Genomic DNA, 14,103 nt, shown 5'->3' on the forward strand with positions numbered 1-14,103 from the left:
CTTTTGTGAAAAGACTTGGGCACCATGGGGTTGTGACTTATCATCTATGATTTGATGCTAGAGAACTAAAGCAACTTTTTTGCCCAATTAACCTTTTGGCCTAGTTGAAGGATCAAACATAAGCAGACCAGTTGTGAGTCTGGTTTACCTTTTGGTATCCGCTGTTTGTATATAAAAATTCAGTTAACAGCAATTCAGGCTCTACCCCAATTCACTTCACTTGATAAAAAAAGAATTTAAGAATTAGGAGAAACACAGTTAATTCACCTTTCTATCAGATTGAATCACTAGGGATGGAGTTGGGGATTATGGGGGAAGGTAAATAGAACCTAATCCATTTTGTTTGACCTTAAAATAACATATGCCGCATGATATTAGCCATCTAGACATTTTGATGTTAACACATATACAATAGAACAACAAACACAAGATGTGCAAGGATAAAGAATTCCTACTGCATCACAAATGCTCTAGGAGATGTTAATTATGCTATTCGGATGCAGAAAACTCGTGTACATGTGGTACCCATTTTCGACAGAAAGAACTAGTAGCTTGCCAATGGGTTGCAACGAAGAGACAATCAATTTTGTAAGTTCATAATTCAGTTCATTAGGTACCATTGTCTTGTCATTTTGCAGTCTATCTGTTGAACCACCTTTCACTATCTTCTGGGAATCAGGAATAGATCCCACGAACTGCATAATTATTTATATGCTGCCACATTACTAGGAGAGACATCATTTTTGAAAAGTCAAGGAACTTAAATACAGAGGACTTCAGAAAACAATCATATCTCAATCTTTCATACAACGTAGGTCAGCAATTCCACTTATAAAAAAAGGAAGTAAAGCAGTTTACAAAGCACCCAAAGATCAACAAACATTAACAAACAACGCAGTACCTTGTCTCACCATCCTTCACATATCTGTAGGTGCTATGATAACAATTAGGCATACGAAAGAACCATGTGTTATTCAAACAACCCCAGGACCTTCATTGGAGTCCCTTTTAGGAAGGCTCCTCCTTCAATGTCCTCGCTTAAAGGAAACACGCCATTCTTAAAGAAATAAAAAAAGGTTGCTTATATGACACGAAGGTTACTGGATGAGAAAAAGCTAACTGAAAAGCATTGCACAGTAGCTTAGAACATAGATACTTTCCGACATGCTTGACATAGAATAGCTACGAATTAGTATTTGTAGTTTCTTCATTTCAGAGAGAAATCTCATAAAGGAATTTACCAACAATTTGGACGAGCTTCCTTAACTTAAAGAGTATAGAAGGACGGCGAAAAACCGTTGCACAAAAAGCGGCTCAATGTGCAAGTAGATTAAATATAGTAGAATGAATCTATGAAATTTGTTGATTTTGAATAGCAAACAAATTTGCTTTGGTTAGTGGATTGGGGATTGCATAATGGGGGACAAAAGATAATCAATTTTAAGTTAACCATTACATTACATGCATCAATATGATTAATAGAAAACTAATTGAACAGAGATCATGGAGTCATATATGTTCCTGATGTAATATGACTGAATCTCCCAATAAAATCATGATAAAAACTAAATAATCAAACTAGGGCATAATAATACGCCTATTGCCGTCAGCTAAATTTGGGGAAACATGAAACCAAATAGATGAAAAAAAGCTCCGAACCATTTCTCGATTTGTGCGTGTCATCCTTGCGCAGGGGCCATGCTAATCTTCTCTGTATCGTTCCAATTTTATCGGATGTCCCCGAACGGACGAACCGAGATGTTGAGCTCCGTAATATAACGGGGAAACATAGAAGCTCTTGGTCGGTGTGGGATTATCTAGTTTGAGGGCTCACAACCGGAAAGGGTTTTGTTTATTGTTTTGGGTCCTAAAGTTTCGAAAACCAAACTTTTCTCCCTATTTTAAGAACGTTTATTTCAACATCACCCCTTAAGTATTTCATTCACGTAATGAAGTTCCCTCTAAATTTCTGAAGATGTCAAAATTACCCTCCTTTTTCTACTATAATATCATAAAATTAGATTTTTGACCGTCTTTTAAAAGACTCAACACAAACAATTGGCTCATTCTTTATCATTATAACAAAGTTCGATTAAACTCGATTTGATGCTCAGATCTATATTATTCTAATCTCTTGACAATGTTATATCATGAGTTTTACCTTAGACTGGGGAAATACCTAGCTGTCAATCAGTTTTGTGTTTCTTCACTGTGCATAACATTTACTTGGTAATAAAATATACTCCCTCCGTTTCAATTTATGTGAACATATTTCTTTTTTAGTCCGTGCCAAAAAGAATGACATATTTTCCTATTTGGAAACAATTTACCTTTATACAATGATTTATAGCCACACAACATATATGTGCCTCATTTTACACCACAAGTTCAAAAGTCTTCTCTCTTTCTTAAACTCTGTGCCCAGTCAAATAAGTTCACATAAATTGAAACGGAGGGAGTATATAATTACCAAAAAAATATTGTATCATGACACTGTCTAAACTGCTCTAATTTATCAAACAGATCAACGGCTTATTATCGGTTTTAATATTTTTTATCTAAACTCAAAATTGCTAATTTATAAAATTCATTGTAACACTATACTTATCAAATACTTTTCATCAATTAATCCAATTGAACTCTAAAAGTAATTTTCAAGAAATATTTCGCAAAAAATAACTTTCGTTGTACCGAATACACCTTTTAACATATACTTTGATATGACCGAAGTCATTTTCCAACACATGTTTATGACAAATAGCCCGTGGTGAAATCCTCCTGCTAAACAATAAACTTCGAACGACTTCCTGAGAATCCCGATTGACTCATTCCTTTAATAAGGTATAGTAATGGTATAAAAATTTAATATCATTTTAATATTTTATTTGATTAGTAAATTTGGTATAAGTTATTTCGAGATTATAATTAGTATCGGGATAACTTATATTTTGTAGAGGGTGGAATAATTAGTGCCGGAATAACTTATATCTTCTTTTTAGAAATTATGCAATTGTTATTTTTAATACAAATACCAAACAATGGATAAAAAATAATATCAGAATAGATAATCATAATATAATTTATCCCAATATAACTTATTCTGACATAAGCCGTATTCAAACCAATAGACCGATGGAGTCTAATGCCAAAAAAGATGCAACCCAATTTCCTTGAGGATGTCAGAATTCAGATAAAGCTGATGCACGTGTGTCCTAATTTTATTTTTATTTTTTGACAATTAGATAAGAATAATATTTGGACAAGTACATAAAACTTCAACTTAAAATCTGTGTACTTTCAGGAAGATTTTTTCAATATTAAGCAACAAGGGAGGATATTAATATCAAAAGCTTGGCTTGCCTATTTCTAATGTTCTATGAATTAATCAAACTTTAATTAACATTTTGAAGCAGCGAAGCAATTAAAATTGAATACAAAATGGGACCACTCATTCGTCTGCATATTTTCAAAAAATATTTCCAATTACTAAATATGGATATAGTTGCTAAGAATGGACAAACATTAGCTAAAATCTTGAGAAGAGATCAATCTAACTATTTTAGGATGTCAGTGTTTATTTAATAACTATAAATTTATAACACTCAATACAAGTAATAATTTTTTTTTAAAATGAGCAATCATATTAAAAAAGAATTAAACAGAAAAAATAAGAAACTAAAATGACGACATTGACAAGAGTGGTACGTATTATAGATAGACCAATGTACTTCATAAGACATAGAGGGATCAAGGAAATATGGAAATAAATAAGAAAAATGACACTGTATAGTCACTCTCAAAATAATAGTCGAAAAATATATGGTTTTTGTATAATTTTGTATATATATATTTTATATGTTATATACAAAAATTATATAAATTCTATACACTTTTCGGCTATCAAATATAAATAGTTTCTAGCATGGGCTAAAAATGAAAAAAAGCCCAAATAAATAACCTAAACTGAATACTAGCAATTTTTAATAAATGGAGCAGATGCAACGTAGAATTCGAACTTCCTTTTCCACAGCCTTGACCACAACTTTTTATTTATTGATAAAGACTTTTTCTTTATTTCTGGATAAAGACTTGGCCTTTTATTGTTTTTTTTGTTTGTTTATCTGCAAGACTTGACTTCGGAAATTTATTGGTCAAAATATTTGTATTTTCCCGTAATTAGAAGCTAGATAGTAGACCGGCATAATTGGGAGCGAATGATACCAAAATAATGACCCAATAATAATTGAAATAAGTGCAAGTACAAGAACCTTGTAATCTGAAGTATTTCCTTCTTTTTTTTCCCTCTTTTTTTATTATTTCCTTTTTCCTTTTAGGTATACAAAAGAGTAGTGTAAAAATATATATTCATATTTAATGAAAAGACGATTATATTCTCAACTATGAAATTTTATTTTAGGTAAAAACTTATCCGTATCGGGTGTTTACATCTAATGTAATTAAGTTAACCATAAAACACAATATAAGATCTATTAACAATCTTATTTCAAATAAATAAAAATAAAATAAAAAAAGAAATTAAGTCATACTAACATAAGTTAAAAAGAATCAGGGTTGCCGTCAGTTCTTGATTTTTCTTTCTTTTATTCTTGTGTTCTTACGACGTTCTTTTATTTCCAATCTAATTCCAAAGTTCTGCTTCATCAAGAGGAGTACCTTTAATGGTACGAGAACTTTCATTATCTCCTTCACCAAAATTAAGTTGCCCGGTTTCAATGAACAACTTGAAATAAAAGAAAGATGTGTCAATTGAAGGTTTTACCTTCCGGCCTCCATTTAGACCCTGAAATTCAGAACTGCAAAATCATATTAACCTATTATGTTATGCAGATTATACTTTATGCTAAATTTTCGTCTTGTTAAACAGATCCATCATTAGTGGGGTAAAAACAGATCAATTTTGAAATAATATAACTGTGCAAAGCAAAGTTTAATTTTTTGTCGTTTGTTAATCTTTAGATGTGTTCCACCGAGAGTATGCTAAGTTAAATGCTTCTTTGTTTAGTTTAAAATGTTTAATATTTTTTTCAAAGTTAAAATATTTATTTAAATAATGATAGTTACCCTAGTAAGAAAAATTAAATTTTGTGTTAGTAGTGGCCAGTAATGGCACAGAAAGTGAACAAAAAATTAATGTCGTCATCCATTAACGTTACAGATCGGAGCTTGCAAGACTCTATGTATTTTTAACATTACTAGTTTCTGAACACGTGCGTTGCACGTGTTTCCCACTCAAGAGTGTTTTGATTATTTGGGTAAAAATGCAAAAAATGTCATGTCATTTTATTATCTTCCTTTCGTAGTTTTAAAAGCTTGATATTTTCTTCAAACCTTTCACATTTTCTTTCTGCTTTAGCCAATTTATTAAATTTTCATTGAGAAGGTTTTCTTAACTATGATCCTAGCTAAATCACAGAGGGGGTGTAAAGTATTAAAACTAATTATCCGATAAGTAAGAAGCAAGAAGCCCCCCCCCCCCCCCAAAAAAAAAAATTAAAAATCATGCATAAGAGGGGACAAGTTTTGTGTTCTCTAAATAACGATAATTCAAACACCACAATTTAGCTTGAATATATCCTCAACAAAGCTAGCTATTCAGGAAAGATGAAGACACTCAACCAATATCAAAGAGAATTATACTTGCATGTCTATTTCATATGTTGAGCAAGTAGACCAAATTAGAACAATGATCTTCAGTTCTTCACGAGAAAAGGAAAATTGCCAAATTAATAATATTTGATATAAGAAATCTTCAAAGAATTTTAAAAGACCATATATAAATTGTAGAGAGTCTGAAAAGACAGTACACTTATTGTATTATCAATGCAAAGGTAAAAGGAATTAAATAAAATGTGAAAAGGCTTACTGTGCATAATAAAAATTGTGAAAAAACTGACTAAATGTATATCTTTATGTATTATGATATATAAATATATATTTTTGTACGTTTAATTTTGTACATATCTTTTTCTTTTTTCGTGATTTTGTTTTATTTTTAAAATTAAATAAATGAAGAAGCAATTAAAGATAAAAAAATTTCAAGTAATTGAAATCTCCAGTTTTGGCCTATTTTATACATAGAACGAACTAAAACTATTTTTCGCAAGTTAATTTCTGCTGCATTTGTATATAATTTTTTCCTTTCTATTTCTCGTAATTATTCTTTTTTTTTTTCCACTTTGTTTGTTTTTATTTTTATTTCCGTATGTTACTCCACGATTACTCTCCACATTATGCCTATATTTGTTTCTAATCTCCTTATAATTTTGTGCAAAATTCCTTAAAATTAATTTTTAACTAAAGTACTCAATACATTTTTCCTTTAAATTTAAAGTACTTAAATGAAACAGGGAGAGAGGACATAAGAAGAAAAACAACATTCACACGTATATCAAATCTTTCCTTTTCTTTCCTTGTCTCGTAACTTTCACTTTCTTTTTTCTTTCTTCACTTGGTTTGTTTTCATTTTCTATTTTCTATTCCTCCATATATTAGTTACTCCCCACTTCATGCCTTTTGTTTAAAAAATAAAATAAAAAATCTCCTTCTAATTTTACTCAAATTTTTACATTAATGTGATATGATATGATATGATATGATATGATATGATATGATATGATGATAATCAAGTACCATTCTACAAGATATATATTAGTAGTATTTATGATGTCATGTTATAAAATAGTGTTAGATTGTTGATGTCTTGGTTCCCTAAGCTCATTCAATCTTTGCATCTAACCTTTTTTCATTTATATGCACTTCACAATATATGAATTTGGTGACAATGAAAAGAAAGATGGTGAATGCATATGGTGTGTCTCTTTATATAGTGGTATTTAAAATTTAATGTTGAAGAATCATTTTAAATTCTATAATTAAGTTTACGAATGCATGAAGTTGTAACGAAAAGAATATAAAAGAGTTATAACTGTGTTTACCCGAAAAATCGAATAACGTTAAATTTAAATATGGTTCTAAGGGTATGCAAATTTCTTTGATATAAATGACAATACATGTATTTTTGCTGTGTAAATGGAAAATGATGGAAGGGAAGACTGAAAATTATTAGAAGAACAAGCATAATGAAATCTTGAGCCCCCTTCCTATTGAGTCTATCTCTCCTTTTATAGTAGAGGGTCACTACTTTATTAGTAACAACATAAAATAATACATATAGTGGAGAACCCATGATGGTTTGTCTCTCCCTCGATTCTCGCCAAGATTCTCTCCCTTGGTGCGGTTGTAACGGATCTTGTCTTGCGAGCTCGGCACTGACTCGAGCTTGGTGCTAGATCGAATCCCCGGTCTTAATTCGAGCTCGGTTCTGCCTTGGAGCATCGATATTCGGGACCCGCGTCGGTCGTCGTTACCCCGTAGTCCGATCCGGATGCGGGTTCGATAATGATATCGAGTTTTGCGGTTGATTGATCTTATGGCTCGAAGCTCGACGTCTCTACTTCGAAATTCGTCCGAGCTCGCCATGTGGATACCCTTCGATTGAAACGTTATTATCTCGACCAGTCTTTATGATTGAGAATCGGTTTTGACCGTACACAGATAGTCCCCTCGTTTCTCGGAAAGGATGTGGCGAGGAACGATATGATTTCCCTGCGGCTCGATCAAATTTATGCCGACGTTTCTATCGAACCCGATCTCGACGTATGTGATGGCTGTCCCATCGGCTCGGTTTTACCGAGGCATTTAATGTGTGTCAGACGGTGGTCGGCCACCGCTGATACCGAACCGTCAGGCCTTAGTCTATAAATAATCTTTCCACACAACTTTTACCATTTTTGCGCCTTCTCTTCCTCCAGACTTTCCTATTTATCCTCTCTACTTTGCTGCTTCGGGGCCGTTCATACCATAATTTTGGTGCTGTCCATTTCTTCCCTTGCACTCTTTCCTTTCAAATCAATGGCAAAAACTTCCAAAACTGTACCTCAGAAGGAAAAAGCCTCTTCCTCACGGCTGTCTGATGATAAGGCACCGGTGGAGCTGTCAGTTCATGACTATGTTCCTGGCCTGTGCATTTTGAAAACCGATTTTAAGGTGGAGAACCCTTCTTCCGTTCCGGGTCGATGTGAACACGTATCGATGTATACATGCTCTATAACGGAGGATCACCTCGAGGCCGTCCGAAAGGACTGCAACTAGGGTTCCGAGGTCGTGCTGCAAATTCTGTCTTCCGACGAGGATGTTATCACTTATGTGGAGGGTTTTTTAAGTGTTTACACTTATCCCTTCACACTGGACCCGTCGACCCGGTGATTATTGATTTCTGCAAAAGGTATCAAGTCATCCTTGGCCAAATCTATCCCTCTTTATGGCGTATAGTGATCCTGTTGCGCTTCTTCTCTACCAAAACCGGAGGGTTGGATTTTTCTCTGAACCACCTTATCCGACTGTATCGGCCTCAGATCTTTCGAGGACTAATCAAACTTCATCGTCGGGCATCGAAGGCATTGATGTTGAGCATCGATGAAGACAAGGATCGAGGTTGGATGGGTCGTTATATCCGAGTGAGGACCCGTGATATCATTCCGGAGGAGAGGATGTCGTTCCCTGAGGAATGAAATTTTGACCGTAAGTAATTTTTGTTCACTTTTCAGGTGCTTTTCCGATTTTTTCTGATGTCCTTCCCTGATGTTCAGCTGCCCCTTGGATGCCACAAGCGGTGCCTGACCTCGAGGACTGGGTTCGGAAGTTGGCCTCGACCTCCTTTTACGCCGAACGCGCTTGGCGTGATTTGGCAAAAGGCAGATGGGAGGCCAAGAATCATGGTGAGGTTTGCTTCTTGTTTCCTTCGAAGTATTCTTTACGTTCTATTTGTTACCGATTTCCTCTTATGCAGGCGTAACCAGGGATGCCGTTTTGAGGCCTTCGAGCGGCGAGGAAAGAAACAAGTCCCTGGTCCCTAAACATAGGGAAGATAAGAAGCGAAAAGCTTCCTTTCGGTCAGGGGACCCCAAGCCCAAAACTCGCAGGGTGAAGAGAAAAATAATTTCCCTTTCGATTGACTCGGTCCAACGACTGAGAGAAGAAGAAGAAGAAAATAGCTCCTCGCTTTGGTAGTTCGGTCTACGGAGGTCATCGAGGTTGCCAGAGCTACCGAGCCGATGGCGACTGTACCTGTCGGGGTTGTTCCCGAAGACCAGAATCTCGACCGGAATACTCCGAGCGATTTGCTCGGGGCTATGCCAATGGGTGATTCGCCTTCTCTTCCATCTTTTTCTGAGGAGGCGCTGAAGGAAGCTCGAGAATTGAAGACTCCTGATATCGGCGCAGGCTCTGGTGCAGGGGATCCTTTCGGGGATTATTTTACTGGAGTCGACGACGGTTCCGATATCGGTTATGCTTCTCTTTTATTGGAGGAGGCTCAGCATTTCATTACTCGGGTAATGATTCTTCCATACTTCGTTTATTTGTTCTTTTCCATATTTGACTTTGTGTTTCTTACTGTGTAGGCCATTGGTAGGTTTCGAGTTGATTTTAGCCATTGTTAGGCCGAGCTCCGGAAGGTCTCAGGTGAGAGAGATGCCATGCGGCTTCTTTGCAGCCAAAAGGACGAGGCTATAAAGGACCTCCAAGCGGATTTGGCTAAGGTCCGTGAAGAAGGGGTTGAGCTTGATAAGCAGGTAGGCCTCGTTCTGTTAAAGTATGGGTCTGACTCAACCGTGGAAGTTAACCCTTCATTGTCTCAGTTGCAGCAAAAGATCAAAAGGATCGGGTTACTTCGAGAAGAATTCGATCAAATCTGAGCTGAATGCAATCGGTGGAAGGAGACCCTCGACCGCCTGGCAGCGGAAAAAGAAACAATCTTAACAAAATTATTATCGGCCGACGTTCAGCTTCGAAGTGTCAAGAAAAAGGGGTCGGTTCAAGCTAAGAAGATCGAGGAGCTTGAAACATGACTTGCCAAGGCTAAGGCGGAGGTTGAGTCATCGAAAGTCTTGGCGGATAAGTCCATTGCTGTATATCGGGTTGATGCTGAGGCTGCTCAGATGGAGGCCCGGGAAGTGGCGAAGACCGCCGATACTCGAGCTCATTGGATTGCCGAACTTGCTAAGTGTAGGTCTCGGAGGGAGACCCTCGAGGAGATACACGCTCGAGGTTTCGACCTTGCCGAAGAGGTAAAAAAGGCAAGAGAGCTCGAAGCGGAAGCTGAAGCCTTAGCTTCTGACGATGATGATGATGATGGTAGCAAAAGCGGATCCGAGGACAGGGAAGAGCTTGACCAGGAAGCTTAGTTTCTAATTCTTGATGTTTGTACATTAACCTCGTACGCAAATTTTGTATATACATGTGTAATCAACTCGACTTTTTTTGTTTTGTTAAGACTTTTAATCGAATGTTGACCTTGTAGTTTCTCTGATCGATCAGATTTGTAGCCCCTGGGTTTGCTTGTTGATTCAATGATTCAAACCTTTGAAGGAACATAATCCGTAGGCGTAATGTAATGGTTGAGTTAATGTAAACTCAGAGTAAAAGTAGCTTATTAGCCATCGAGTGAATGTTTTGAACTTAAAATATTGTAGCCCGTAGGTGTAATGGTCGAGTGAGTGCTTGCTCGAACTCGGAATAACAGCAGCCCGTAGGCTTAATAATCGAGTGAATTTTTCGAACTTGAGATCATGTGGCCCGTAGGCTTAATATTCGAGTGATTATTTCGAACTTGGAATGAAAGTATCCCGTAGGCTTAATGGTCGAGTGAGAGCTTGCTCGAACTCGGAATAACAGTAGCCCGTAGGCTTAATATTCGAGTGAATGTTTCGAACTCGAGATAATATGGCCCGTAGGCTTAATTGTCGAGTGAGCGCTTGCTCGAACTCGGAATAACAGTAGCCCGTAGGCTTAATGGTCGAGTGAATATTTTGAACTCGAGATAACAGTAGCCCATAGGCTTAATGGTCGAGTGAATGTTTCGAACTCGAGATAATGTGGCCCGTAGGCTTAACGGTCGAGTGAGTGATTGCTCGAACTTGGTATAACAGTAGCCCGTAGGCTTAAGATTCGAGTGAATGTTTCAAACTCGGAATATAAGTAGCCTGTAGGCTTGATTGTTGAGTGAATCTTAATTCTGGTTGAGCAATAAATCTCAAGTCATTACACATGTGTTTATGTTTGGGCCAATCTATATGAGCATGGTTCATTTTGACCATTTGGCTCTTATAATTTTTCCTGTTGTTGTGAGATGACTTTCTTGTATCTGAACTCGATGTATTTGAGGGCCCTGATGCCCCCCGGTATTCGAGGTCTGTCGGAAAGAGGCCTCGAATATTGTTGAAAGTGCAGCATGATCGATGGTTGCCTCATTAAAAACCTTGTCGAAAAACCCATTTGGGAGAAAACCGGTCTAAGGAAAAAAGAGTGCAACGCGTGCTCTTGATTGGAAGATCTTCTTCAGCTCTTGTTCGGACTTCTGCATGGGTTAGTTAGATGAATATGGAAAGGTCGTGCCTTAACAGTAGTACCATTTTAGATGTGATACATTCCAATTGCTTGATAGCTGTTTGCCGTTTATGATGCCGAGCCTGTATGATCCTTTTCCAACGTTCTCGAGCACCTGGTATGGTCCTTCCCAATTTGGTCCCAATTTTCCTTCGTTTGGATTCCGAGTATTGATGGTGACCTTTCTTAACACTAAGTCCCCGGGCTTGAAATGGCGGAGTTTAGTTCTTTGATTATAGTACCTTTCGATTCGTTGCTTTTGGGCAGCCAGTCGGATGAGGGCAGCTTCTCATCCTTCGTCCGATAATTCAAGGCTGGTGTTCATGGCCTCGTTATTTGATTCTTCTGTCATGAATCAAAATCTGGGACTAGGTTCACCGACTTCGACTCGTATCAATGCTTCGGAACCATATACTAAGGAGAACGGGGTCGCCCCCATACTGGATTTTGACGTTGTTCGGTATGCCCAAAGGACTTCGGGCAGGATTTCTCTCCATTTTCCTTTTGCGACGTTCAATCTCTTCTTCAGGTTTTGAAGAATAGTCTTGTTCGTTGATTCGGCTTGACCGTTCCCACTGGGGTGGTATGGTGTTGATAATATCCTTCTTATTTTGTGATCTTCGAGGAATTTTGTGATTTTGCCACCAACGAATTGTTTCCCATTGTCGCATACTATTTCGGCGGGTATCCCGAATCGGCATATGATATGATCCCAAATAAAGTCTATGACTTCTTTCTCTCTTATTTTCTCGAACGCCTGTGCTTCAACCCACTTAGAAAAATAGTCAGTCATAAATAAAATAAATTTGGCTTTTCCTGGGGTCGACGGCAGAGGGCCGACGATGTCCATCCCCTATTTCGTGAATGGCCACGGAGATAGGACCGAGTAAAGTTGCTCCCCGGCTTGATGGATCATTGGCGCAAACCTCTGACATTTATCACATTTACGAACAAATTCTTTCGCATCTTTGCCCATATCGATCCAATAATACCCCGCTCTGATCACTTTTTGGACTAATGCGTCGGCGCCGGAGTGATTTCCACAAGTGCCCTCGTGTACTTCCCGAAGGATATAATTGGTATCTCTCAGACCCACACACACCGCCATAGGTCCATCGAATGTTCTTCGATATAGTGTTCCGTCCGCAGCCAATGTAAATCGAGCAGCTTTAGTCCGTAGGGCCCTGGAATCTTTAGGGTCTGAAGGGAGCTTTCCATTTTTTAAGTACTCAATATACTTGTTTCTCCAATCCCAGGTTAAGCTAGTAGAGTTTATTTCGGCGTGCCCTTCTTCGATTACCGATCTTGAAAGTTGGACGACAGTCCCCGAGCTCAAATCATCTACCTTGACCGATGATCCCAAATTTGCTAGAGCATCGGCCTCATTATTCTGTTCTCGGGGGACATGCTGTAGGGTCCATTGTTTGAAATGGTGTAAGGTGATAAGCAGTTTGTCCAGATACCTTTGCATCCTACCTTCTCTGACTTTGAAGGTTTTGTTTAGTTGACTCACCACCAGCAAAGAGTCACAGTGCGCCTCAATGACTTCTGCTCCCAAGTTTCTAGCTAGTTCGAGACCTGCAATCATGGCTTCATACTCGGCCTCGTTGTTAGTTAACCTGATAGTTTTAATAGCTTGCCTAATAATGTTACCCGTGGGGTTTTTTAAAACTATGCCTAACCCAGACCCCTTTATATTCGAAGCACCGTCCGTAAAAAGGATCCATACCCCGGACGATATATCTGATTTCAAAAAGAGTTCCCTTTCGACTTCGTTATGAGGGTTGGCGTGAAGTCGGCCACGAAGTCTGCCAAAATTTGAGACTTGATGGCCGTGCGGAATTGATATTCGATATCGTATCCACTGAGTTCGATGGCCCATTTGGCCAATCGGCCTGATAGTTCGGGCCTATGTAAGATATTTCGGAGTGGGTAGGTGGTTAATACGCTTATGGGGTGACATTGGAAGTGCGGCCTTAACTTTCTAGATGCGCTTACCAGGGCAAGTGCCAATTTTTCTAAGTGCAGATATCTAGTTTTCGCTTCTCCTAAGGTCCGACTTACGTAATAAACGGGAAATTGCGTAACTTTCTCTTCTCGAACTAGGACGCTGCTTACGGTGACCTCCGATACTGCCAAGTACAAGTAGAGCTGCTCGTCCGCTTTCGGAGTATGAAGCAGTGGCGGGCTCAAGAGGTATCGTTTCAATTCCTGTAACGCTTGTTGGCATTCCGGCGTCCAGGCGAAGTCGTTCTTCTTTTTGAGTAGGGAAAAAAATTTGTGACTTCGATCCGATGACCTTGAAATGAACCGGCCTAAGGCTGCAATTCTCCCCGTTAACCTTTGTACAGCTTTCACGCTGTCCACGATGGTGATGTCTTCGATGGCCTTGATTTTGTCGGGGTTGATTTCTATTCCCCGATTTGAGACCATGAAGCCGAGGAACTTGCCCGAACCGAACCTGAAAGCACATTTTTCGGGGTTGAGCTTCATGTTGAATTTTCTCAGAATCTCGAACATTTCCTGCAAATGGGCCAAATGGTCCTCTGCGCGCAGGGACTTAACTAGCATGTCATCAATATAAACTTCCATCATTTTACCTATTTATTCTTCAAACATTCTGTTTACTAGGCGTTG

General features: G+C 38.1%; 1 non-coding gene across 1 annotated transcript; it reads right to left on the minus strand.

Annotated features, from left to right (window-relative positions):
* Positions 1–1,647: 1,647 nt before the first annotated feature.
* LOC107810952 (U6 spliceosomal RNA) lies at positions 1,648–1,750 on the minus strand. Its single transcript, XR_001653785.2, has one exon. It is a non-coding gene; the product is annotated as a U6 spliceosomal RNA (small nuclear RNA).
* Positions 1,751–14,103: the final 12,353 nt, after the last annotated feature.

The sequence above is a fragment of the Nicotiana tabacum genome, chromosome 24 (genome assembly GCF_000715075.1).
Source record: "Nicotiana tabacum cultivar K326 chromosome 24, ASM71507v2, whole genome shotgun sequence".
NCBI classification, from domain to species: domain Eukaryota; kingdom Viridiplantae; phylum Streptophyta; class Magnoliopsida; order Solanales; family Solanaceae; genus Nicotiana; species Nicotiana tabacum.